The sequence below is a fragment of the Marmota monax genome, unplaced genomic scaffold, assembly GCF_021218885.2.
Source record: "Marmota monax isolate L192 unplaced genomic scaffold, Marmota_monax_Labrador192_F-V1.1 WCK01_AAM20220418_F8-fsc00023, whole genome shotgun sequence".
Taxonomy (NCBI): domain Eukaryota; kingdom Metazoa; phylum Chordata; class Mammalia; order Rodentia; family Sciuridae; genus Marmota; species Marmota monax.
Genome location: NW_026692907.1, coordinates 1,648,090 through 1,659,850, shown reverse-complemented (window position 1 = coordinate 1,659,850; position 11,761 = coordinate 1,648,090).

Here is an 11,761-nt window from a genome sequence, read left to right as displayed (position 1 = left end):
TTTTACAGGTACCTGTTACGCACTGCAAGCCTCTTTGGTTAAATGTCAGTAAGCAGAGCTGCTCTGTGTCAGCGTGCAAAACTACAGCCTGTCAGCTCTTAAATTCCTGAAGTTCCCATTTTGTTCTACCACATCATCACACATCACCTTCCCATGGGTCTCCTTTGCAGTCAGCCCTCCTCTCCCTGAGCCTTGACTTATGCAGAACTGGTCTGTTCTTTGTCCCTTATAGATCAATTCTGCCAGTTCTAAGATTTTTGTATTAATGGAATTAAACAGTATTTCTCTTTTGTGTCTGATTTTATTCGCTCACCCAAAGGCTTTAAGTACACAGAAATTTTACATGTACAAGTAGTTTCTCCCTTTTTATAGCCAAGTTGTATTATATGAAAATACTTTAATTTGTTTATTCATTCAACTGTTAGTGGACATTTGGGTTGTTTCTAGTTTGGGACTATTATGAATAAAGTTGCTACAAACATTTTTGTTCATATGCTTTTATTCTTTGGGACCTATGTTTTCATTCCACTTAGGCCATACCTAGAAGTGGAATTTCTGGGCTTACAGGGTAAATGTATGCTTTAAATTTTTTTTTTTTAGTTGTAGATGGACACAATACCTTTATTTAATTTTCTGTTTTTAAATTTGATGCTGAGGATTGAACCCAGTGCCTCACACATGCTAGGCAAGTGCTCTACCACTGAGCTACAATCTCAGCCCTAAATGTATGTTTAATGTTGTAAGAAATTGCCAAATTCTTTTCCAGACTAGCTGTACCATTTTGCATTTTCAACAGTAATGTGTAAGAGCCAGGACTCCACATCCTCACTTATTTTTTATTTTAGCTACTCTTAAAGGTGAATGTAGAATGGTATCTCATTGTGCCTTATTTATATTTCCCTAATAGCTAACGATGAACATCTTTTTATGTGCTCATTAGCCATTTATGGATCTTCTTTGGCAAAATGTCTGTTCTTCTTATTTTTAAATTAGGTTTATCTATTTTATTTTATTGTAAATTGAAAATTATATTTGTATTTTATAGGATATAAAGTAATGTTTTATATATATATTTGTATATTTGTGTGTATAATAACTAAATCAAGCTAATTAACATATTGATCACCTTAAATACTTATTTTTTAGTGGTGAGAAAATTTGAAATGTACTCTCCTAGCAATGTGAAATACACAATACATTCTTATGAATGGTAGTCATCATGCTGTGCAATAGAGCTCAGAAAACATTTCTCCTAACTGAAACTTTGTACTCTTTGACCAACAGCTGTCCATTGCCCCAATGCACCAAGCTTCTGGTAGCCACAATTCTATTTCTGCTTGTATGAGTTAGATTATTTTAGATTCTACATACAAATGAGATAACTGGCATTTGTCTCTAAAAGGACATAAGGTTTATCCATGTTGTTACAAATGACAGAATTCCCTTTCTTTAAAAGGCATAAGAGCATTACGTTGTGTGTATATGCTATATTTTCTTTATTCATTGATTGATTGATGGACACTTAAGTTGATTCCATGACTTGACTATTGTAAATGATGCTGAGATAAATATAGGAGTGCAGATAGCTCAATATATGATTTCAAATTGTTTGAATATATTTACCCAGAAGTGGGATTTTTGGATAATATATGCTCAGCCCTTTTATTTTTTATTTTCAGAAGGGTCTCCACTAATTTCTCAATATCTCGCTCAATTGCTGAGGCTGGCCTCGAACTTGCCATCCTCCCTGAATCTCTGGAATTGTAGACGTGCATCATCACGCCTGGCTATTTTTAGGGTTTTTTTGAGGAATCTTCATGAAGTTTTCCATAATACTGTACTAATTTGCATTACCTCCCACAGTGTGCAGGGTTCCCTTTTCTCCATATCTTTGCTAATACTTATCTTGTGTGGGGGGAGTGAGAGGGGGGGAGAGAGAGAGAGGGAGAGAGAGAGAGAGAGGGAGGGAGAGAGGGAGAGGGGGAGAGAGAGAGAGAGAGAAGCTGGGGATCAAACCCAGGACCTCATAAATGCTAGGCAAACATTCTATCACTAAGCTACATCCCTGCCCTATCTAGTCTTTTTAATAATAGCTGTCTTTTTTAAAAAAATTATTTTATAGTTGTTGATGGACCTTTATTTTATTCATTTATTTATATGTGGAGCTGAGAATCGAACCCAGGCCTCACACATGCTAGGCTAGTGCTCTGCACTGAGCCACAACTCCAGCCTTTTTTACCTTTATTTTGTTTATTTTTATGTGGTGCTGAGAATCAAACCCAGTTCCTCACACATGCAAGGCAAATGCTTTACCACTGAGGCACAACTCCAGCCCAATAATAGCTATCTTGATAGGTATGAGAGGGTATCTCCTTGTGGGTTTTTATTTAGTTAGTTTTAGTCGTAGGTGGACACAATACCTTTATTTTATTTATTTATATATGGTGCTGAGAATCGAATTGAACCCAGTGCTTCACACGTGCTAGGTAAGCATTCTACCACTGAGCTACAACCCCAGTCCCTCCTTGTGGTTTTAATTTACATTTTCCTAATGATTAGTGATATTGTGCATTTTTCATCTTTTTTTTTTTTTTTTTTTTTCCATTTGGAGATCCTCTTTTGAGAAATGTCTATTCAGGTCCTTTGCCCATTTTTGAATTTTTATTTATTTTTTTCATCTTCTTGCTACTGAGTTGAGTTCCTAAATATATTTTTGATATTAACCCCTTATTTCATGTATAGCTTCCAGATATTTTTTCCCAATCTGTAGGTTGTCTCTTCACTCTGTTTCCTTTGCCATGTAGAAGATTTTCAGTTTGGTGTAATTCCACTTTTTTAGTTTTGCTTTTGTCATGTGAGTTTTATGGAATTAAATCCACAAAATCATTGTGGTTTTATCCTTAAGTTTTCTTTCATTAGTTTTACTGTTTCAGTTGGGTTTGTCTTTATGTTATTTTTATATGTGGTGTGAGATATAGGTCTAATTTCATTTTTATGCATGTGGATATCCAGTTCCAAATACTCTTATTTTTTTAAGTTTTTTTTTTTTTAAAGAGAGAGAGAGATTGAGAATTTAATATTTACTTTTTCGTTTTCGGCGGACACAACATCTTTGAGGATCCAACCCGGGTCGCACGCATGCCAGAGGAGCGTGCTACCGCTTGAGCCACATCCCCAGCCCCAGTTCCAAATACTCTTTATTGAAGAGACTGTCATTATCCCATCCTATGTTCTTGGCACATTTCAATAAAAAATTAGTTGACCTAGCTCACTGTGCCCAGCTGTAATCCCAGTGATTCAGAAGAGTGAGACAGCAGGATTGCAAGTTTGAGGCCCATCCAGGTACCTTAGTGAGACTAAGGTACTAAAATAAAAAGAACTAGGGACTTAGTTCAGTGCTAAAGCACTCCTGGGTTCAATTCTCCGAACAACAACAAATCAATTATTCAAACTGTGTGTGTTAATTTCCGGGCTCTCTGTCCTGTTCCATCTGTTGATCTGTTGATGTGACTATTTTTATGTCAGTACCATTCTGCTTTCATCACTATAGCTTAGTAATATAATAATAATAATAAAAAAAGTAACCTGGGCTGGGGTTGTGGCTCAGTGGTAGAGCACTCGCCTAGCATGTGCAAGGCCCTGGGTTCAAGCCTTAGCACCACATAAAAATAAATAAATTAAAGATATTGTGTCCAACTACAATTAAAAAAATAAATATTAAAAAAAAATAGGGCTGGGTTGTGGCTCAGCATTAGAGCGCTCGCCTAGCATGCGCAGGGCCCTGGGTTCGATCCTCAGCACCACATAAAAATAAATGAATTGGAATAAAGGTATTGTGTCCAAACACAACTAAAATATATATATATATATATATATATATATATATATATATATATATATATAAAATAACCTGATGCCCCAGCTATTTTCTCTTTTATTTCCTCTCAATATTGCTTGAGCTAATCAGGGTTGTTGTTGTGTGATTCCATATGAATTTTAAGATTTTTTTTTCTATATCCTTGAAGAGTGACATTAGAATTTTGATAGGAATTGTTTAGCTTCTTATTAGTTGTAACAGTTCATATATATTCTGAATATAAATCCTTTGTCACTATGTTATTGCAAATATATTTTTTTCCCAATCCTTTGGCTTGCCTTTTTGTTTTCTTTAAGGAATCATTTGAAAAGCAGAAAATTTTAATTTCGATAAAATCTACTTTGTTATTTTTCTATGAAGGTGAGTGCACAAAAAAAAATCTTTGCTACTCCAAGTTCACAAGAATTATGAATAGAATTATGCTTCTCCTGTTGAAATACTTTGAAACCTTTGTCAAAAATTAGTTAATATAGGGGATGCATTTGTAGCTTATTGGTAAAGCACTTGCCTAGAATATGTGAGGCACTGGGTTCAATCCTTAGCACCATAGAAAAATAAAGTTAATTTTAAAAAATCAGTTAATATAAAAGTTGGGGAGGTAGCTCAGTGGTTGAGTGCTTTCCTAGCATTTGTAAGACCCTAAATTCAATACCTAGTACCGCTGGGGGGGAAAAATCAGTTAATCTGTATGTAGATATATTCCTGTATTCTTTACTTTATTTCATTGACCAGTGTTCATCCTTAAGCTAGTGTTACTTGGCATTAGTTACTGTAGCTTTATAAATAAGTCTTTAAATCAGGTAGTATAAATTCTTTAGTTTTCTCTTTTTTAAAATTTGTGATTCTAAGTCCTTTGCATTTCCATAGAAATTTTAAAGTCAGCTTGTCAATTTCTGCCAAAATACCACCACCAACAACAGAAATTTTTCTGGAATTATGCTTGGGTTGCACTGAAATAATAGATCGATTTGGAGAGAATTAATATATTGAGTTTCCCAATCCAAGAGCATATCATATCTCTTAATTCTTTAATTTCTCTAAGCAGCATTTTATACGTTTTTTTAAAAAAAATTTTTTAGCTGTAGAAGGACACAGTATCTTGTTTTTATTTATTTATTTTTATGTAGTGCTGAGGATTGAACCCAGTGATTCACGCATGCAAGGCAAGCACTCCACAACTGAGTTAAAACCCCAGCCCATTTTATACTGTTTGATATATCATTCTTACATATATTTTATATAATCTTTTTTCCTTTTTGTGTTTTACTAGAATTGAACCCAGAGGCTCACTCATGCTAGGCAAGTGCTCTACCTCTGAGCTATACCTCTAGACCTTTTTATATTTTTATTTGAGATCCTGTCTCATTAAGTTGCTCAGTCTGGCCATCACAGGGGGAAAAGGCTGGCCCTTTTTCTTTTATTTGATGTTTTTGTAAATGTTTGTGTGTGTGTGTGTGTGTGTGTGCGCTAGGGATTGAAATCAGGGCTCCTGAATGCTAAACAAGTCCTCTACCACCATGTCACATCCCAACTCAGCATGCCATTTTTGTTAGTATACATAATTTAACTTTGTATACATATCCCATGTTCTGAAATATCAGTATTTGTTTATTAGTTCTAGTAGCCTTGCTATAGATTGCTTAGGGTTTTTACATGTATATGATCATATTGTCTGTGAACAAAGGCAGTTTTATTTTTCCTTTCCACTGGATGCCCTTTATTCTTTTTCTTGCTTTATTATATTTCCAGGATTTCCATTGTAATGTTGAAGGAACTCCTTTGAGTTTTGAGGCAAAATTGTGCAGTTCTTTTTTCTCTGAACAGTTGTATGTTTCCCCACTTGATTTTTTTCCCCTATCATGCACTTATCAATAGAGAGATCCTTGGGCTGGGGATGTGGCTCAAGCGGTAGCGCGCTCGCCTGGCATGCGTGCGGCCCGGGTTCGATCCCCAGCACCACATACAAAACAAAGATGTTGTGTCTGCCGAAAAACTAAAAAATAAATATTAAAAATTCTCTCTCTCTCTCTCCTCTCTCTTTAAAAAAAAAAAATTGAGAGATCCTTTGAAGGTTTTATCTGAGCTGTTGAAGTAATCCCAATGATACCATCTGACTTTTTAAAAATATTTATTTAGTTGTAGATGAACATATAGTATCTTTATTTATTTTTATGTGGTGCTGAGGATCGAACCCAGTGCCTCACATTTTCCAGGCAAGCACTTTACCACTGAGCTACAGCCCCAGCCCCCCATCTGACTTTTAATATCTGAGCTCTCCCTACCTATTTTACTTTTTCTCCTATAGCAAGCCTCCAGTTCAACTAGAGTCTTGGAAAGGAGCCTTCTTTCCTAAGTTTTTGCCTATGTGACTCTCCCCTTCTGCTTATTTAAATCCTTTCAAGGTTTAGCTTGAAGAAACCCCTCCTTTGGAAACATTTTTCTGACCTATATTTGGGATGCCATTTTTTTTCTTTTAGCATTTGCTGTCTTCACCGTACACATGCCATGCATTAAGTACTGTCTGTGGTCATCATGTCATTTATGAATCACAGTTTGGGAAGACAGATTTCTCTGGAACAGAAGCTGTTCTTACCTCAGCCATGGTTTCACAGGACTAAGGCTTAAAGGAAGGGTCTGCCATCTTGTGCTTTCATTCCTTTGCATACTTTTGTGCAAGTCAGAAAAATGGATCCTTTCCTTTGGCTTGATGTAGCACTATATCAAAGGCAAGGCTTAGTAAGTAGAGCTCAGGCTAGATTTCTGCCCTCGCTTGTCCTTTCTGGCTGGTCACCTTCAAACCCTGCAAAGCTATATGGTTAATCCTGTCTATATATAGGTATCATATAGAATTTTTTTTTTGTATCCCTAGGGATTGATCCCAGGGGTACTTAGCCACTGAGTCACATCCCCAGCCCTTTTTGTGTTTTATTTTGAAACAGGGCCTCACTAAGTTTTTTAGGGCCTCATTAAGTTGCTGAGGTTGGCTTTGAACTTGTGATTCTCCTGCCTCAGCCTCCCAAGTCGCTGGAATTATAGGTATGCACCACTGTGCCTTGCTAGAAAAATACTGAGGCTCAGAGAGAGTTAATTATTGAGGAAACAGCAAGGAATGGCAGAAACTGGGATTTGTCTTAGAGGTGTCTGTCTCTAAAGTTTAAACAGACACTGCCTTTGCTTACATCTTTCTCTGGTCCCAACATGGATCTGGCACTATACATATCATTAAGCATTTTTAGATCTGTGTGGGATTTTTTTTTTGTTTTTCAGCCTGAGATCAGCCACTTCTACAATTTACTCCAAGACTTCTGCACCCTGACCCTCTCTCAGGATCAATGTCTCCAATCCTAAACTCACCCTGACTCTGCTGGCGTGTTACCAGGGTCCAGGAAGGAGGGAGTAGAAGAAAAGACAAGGACCCTGGGACCAGACCAGCCTAGATCTGATTGCTACTTGGCACCTGACTTGCTGATTGATCTTGAACATTTCACTTAGCCATATCTGTTAAATGGAAGTCATAATACTTGCCTCTTAGGAATGAGATTCAGGCATGTGTGCTTGTAAGCAAGTTTCTTCTGTTCTTCCTTCCACTTCGCTGACAGCAAGGATTGTGTCCCATGTTAGGACAACACATAAGAAAACTATCACCTTTGTCTTCAGAAGACTGTTGGTGAATATATCAATACCATGTCTAGAACCAATTTTTTTCCTGTCCTGAATAATTCTGCTCCCCTTCTGAGTCACTATTTCCTCATCTTTTAAATGGGGATAGTGATAACTAAATAATCACAAGATGTATCAATTATTAAATATTTATTATGTACCTGGCACCATGTTGAGTGTATTGTCATTTATCATCACTACAGACCTATCAGTTAGGCACTACTATTATCCTCATGTCCTAGAAGAGGACAGTGAGGCCCAGAGAGATAAAGTACTTTGCCCATGAGTCACCCACATACTAAGCAACCAAGCTGGGATGTGTATCCTGCTTTGTGATACTCTAGACCAGGATTTCTCAACCTATTGCCATTTTGAGCCAGATGGTTCTTTGTTGTTGTAGGAAGCAGTCCTGTGCATTTTAGGATGTTTAGCATTATCTTTGGCCCACTAGATGTCAGTAGTATCCATTCCCCAGTTGTCACAACCGAAAATGTCTCCAGACAGGGCCAAATGTCCTTTGGTAACAAAATCACCCTCAGTTAAGGACCATTGCTCTGGACTGGGGATGTAGCTCAACGGTAAAGTGCTTGCCTAGCATGCACGAGACCTTAGTTTGAGCCTCAGAAAGAACCACTGCTCTACACTAAACATTGTTTTTCATCTATTGAACTAAAGAAGCTTCTTTCCCTCTAAGGGTCAGTATGTTAGTCCATTTTTCATTACTATAATGAAATACCTAAGGCTTGGTACTTATAAAGAAAAGAAGGAACTTAACTCAGTTTTGAAGATGAACTTCGAAAGAGCATGGCACTAGCTCTGGAGAGGCTCCGTTAGCTGCATCATCCCTTGAAATGACACCACAACAGTGGGAAAGTATGTAGGAGCAAGAGATCATATTACAAAACAAGAAGCCAAAAGAGACTGGGGAATGACCAGATTTTTTTTTTTTTTAATAACCACGCTTTCATAAGAACTAACCCAGGAATCCCATGAAAACCACCTTCCAATGTCAGTGACCCCCCAATGACCCAAACACCTCTTACTAGGCCTCATCTCTTAAAAGTCCTACTATCTTAACTGCCACACTGAGGACCAAGCTCCCAACACATGACCCCTTGAGGGACACAATCAAACCATATCCAAACCATAACAGCAAAGAATAACAAATAAGAACATCATTTCTACAGTAAAGAGAACACTGTGTCATATGTATTACATCCCATTTCCACATGCAAAGTTTTGTCTTGTGCATTATTTTATCTGATTTTCCTAGCTCACATGTCTGGAAAGGTCACATGGATGGAAGGGTCTAGCACAGTATCTGACACTTAGATCAAATTTTGGTCATTTCATTGGCTATCTGAAGGAATGGAAGCTCAACAGGTTAAGTCTATCCCGAGATAACCCAGGTTGTAAGTGGGTATGGCCATTTGTTACATTAATTATCCTGTTAATTATTGTTCTCAACTCTTATTGTAATCTTGAGAAGAGTTTTACATATCTTTTCTTTTCTTTCTTTTTTTTTTTTTTTTTGGTACCAGGGATTGAACTCAAGGGCACTTGACTACTGAGCCACATCCCCAGCTCTATTTTGTATTTTATTTAGAATCAAGTCTCACTGAGTTGCTTAGCACCTCGCCATTGCTGAGGTTGGATTGGAACTCACAATCCTCCTGCCTCAGCCTCCTGAGCCACTGGGATTACAGATGCCACTGCACCCGGCCTGAGAAGAGTTTTTGATCATTGAAAGGACCAAGACAAATAAGAAGAATCTTTGTTTCGTTGAAAGTTTCCTTTAGGTCATCTAGTTCACAGTACTCCATGGTTGCCAGCCCTGTGTGAGGGTTGTCAGATAAAACACAAATGAATAGTTGCAGTTGAATTTCAGAATTAGAATACTAAAGGCTGTGTTTCTTTCTTAAAATGTGCAGATTTGAGGCTGTAAGAAAGGTCTTCTTCCCACATGGACAGAGGACTGGTTTTATCACACTGAGTCATATCACTGTCATTTCTTACTTAAAACACAAGGCTTTGCATGAACTTGCCCCTGCCTTCTTCTCCGGCCCTTCTGCTTATCACTTGGTTCCATGTAGCACTGACTCCATCATATTGAGCATCTTTCTTCCTTAGAACTTTTGCCTAAGCTACTTTTCTGCCTAGGATCTCCCTTTCTAATTCTTACTAACATTTCAGCTCTCAGTTTTAATGTCATTCCTCAGGGAAGTTTTCTCTGAAGCCCAGAATAGGTCAAGTGCCACTTTAATACATGCACATGGCTCTCTGTTCTTCCTGGAGCTTATCATAATTGTAATTATAAAATAATTGGTGTAATTATTTGCTTAGTGTTTGTCTTCCCACTATTCTCTAAGCACCATGGCAGCTGGGAACATATTTGTTTTGTTCACTGATATATCTTTAGAACATAGCAAGAAACTGACACATAGGCATTGCTCAAGAAGTGTGTTGATAAATCGGGCGTGGTGGTGTTCACCTGTAATCCCAGCGGCTGAGGAAACTAAGGCAGGAGAATTGCAATTCAAAGCTTGCCTCAGCAATTTAGCAAGGATCTAAGTAACTTAGAAAGACCCTGTCTCAAAAAAAAAGTGGGGGAAGCTGAAGATATGTCTCAGGGGTAAAGCACCCCTAGTTTAAGTCCCTGGTAACAAAACAAAACAAAACAAAACAAAAATGTTGATGAATGAATGTCTCTTCCTGCTATAAGACTCCAGGGAGTTCCCATATGGTTTACAATAATCCCTTATCCATGGTTTCACTTTCCACAGTTTCAGTTACTCACAGTCAACTGTGATCTGAAAATATTAATGGAAATTTCCATAAATAAGCAATTCATGAGTTTTAAATTGTCATTCTGAGTCAGAATGAAATCTTGAGACATCCTAGTCATCCATCCCAGAATGTGAATTAACCTTTTGTCCATTATATCCATGCCATATGTGCTACTTGCCCCATGGAGGGAGGGGGAGAGAGAGAGAGACATATAGACAGAGGACACATTTACCTTTTAGTATAGTATATTTTAATTATTGTCCTATTTTATTTTAATTTTGTTAATCTCTTACTGTGCATACTTCATAATTATACTTTATCATAGGTATGTATAGGAGAAAACATGCTGTAGATAGGTTTTGGAATTATCCTTGGTTTCGGGCATCCATTGGCAGTCTGTCCATGTGGGAAGACCTTTCTTACAGCCTCAAATCTGCACATTTTAAGAAAGAAACACAGGGGCTGGGGTTATGGCTCAACGGTACAGTGCTCGCCTTGCACATGCAAGGTCCTGGGTTCGATCCTCAGCACCATATAAAAATAAATAAATAAACAAACAAATAAAATAAAGTTAAAAAAGAGAAAGAAACACAGCCTTTAGCATTCTAAAAAACTTTAGAAAACAACTTGTCCTCCCCACATCTCCTTTAGTCCTCACATTTTAGCCTTCACCCGTGGCTTCTACCACTTTGTAATAGGATAGAGACTTCATTGCTATAACAGCAACCTATAAAAAGTAGGTGTTTCTATCCCATGTGAAAGCCAGACCCTCACTCTGCTATGAATTTGCCAGAATCCCAGGCTATGGGTCATGCTATCCCTAGCATATTGCCATCATCTGCATGGTCCAAAATGGCTAATCACGTTAGTCATTTATTTTTTAATTAATTAATTTATGTATTTATTTATTCTAATTTGTTATATAGGACAGTAGAATGCATTTCAATTCATAGTACACACATAGAGAACAATTTTTCATGTCATGGTTTCATGTCTACTTTGTGTACAACAAAGTAGAATCACACTATTTGTGTCTTCATACGTGTACTTAGGGTAATGATGTCCATCTCATTCCACCATCTTTCCTACCTTTCTGCCCCTCCCTTCCCCTTCCCTCCCCTTTGGCCTCTCATGCCCCCCACCACCCCATCCCCATTATGGATCAGCATCCTCATATCAGAGAAAACATCTGGCATTTGGTTTTTTGGGACTGGCTTACTTCACTTGGCATAATATTCCTCAACTCCATCCATTTACCTGCAAAGGCCATGATTTTATTCTCTTTTAATGCTGAGTACTATTCCATTGTGGCCCTTTTCCTTTAAGGTTAATAGGTACATCCTACCCTTCAGAACACAGTCATAGCCACACCCAGAATCACAAGAGATAAATGTTTTATTCTGTGCAGCCATGTATCCAGGTGAAAATTAGGGGTTC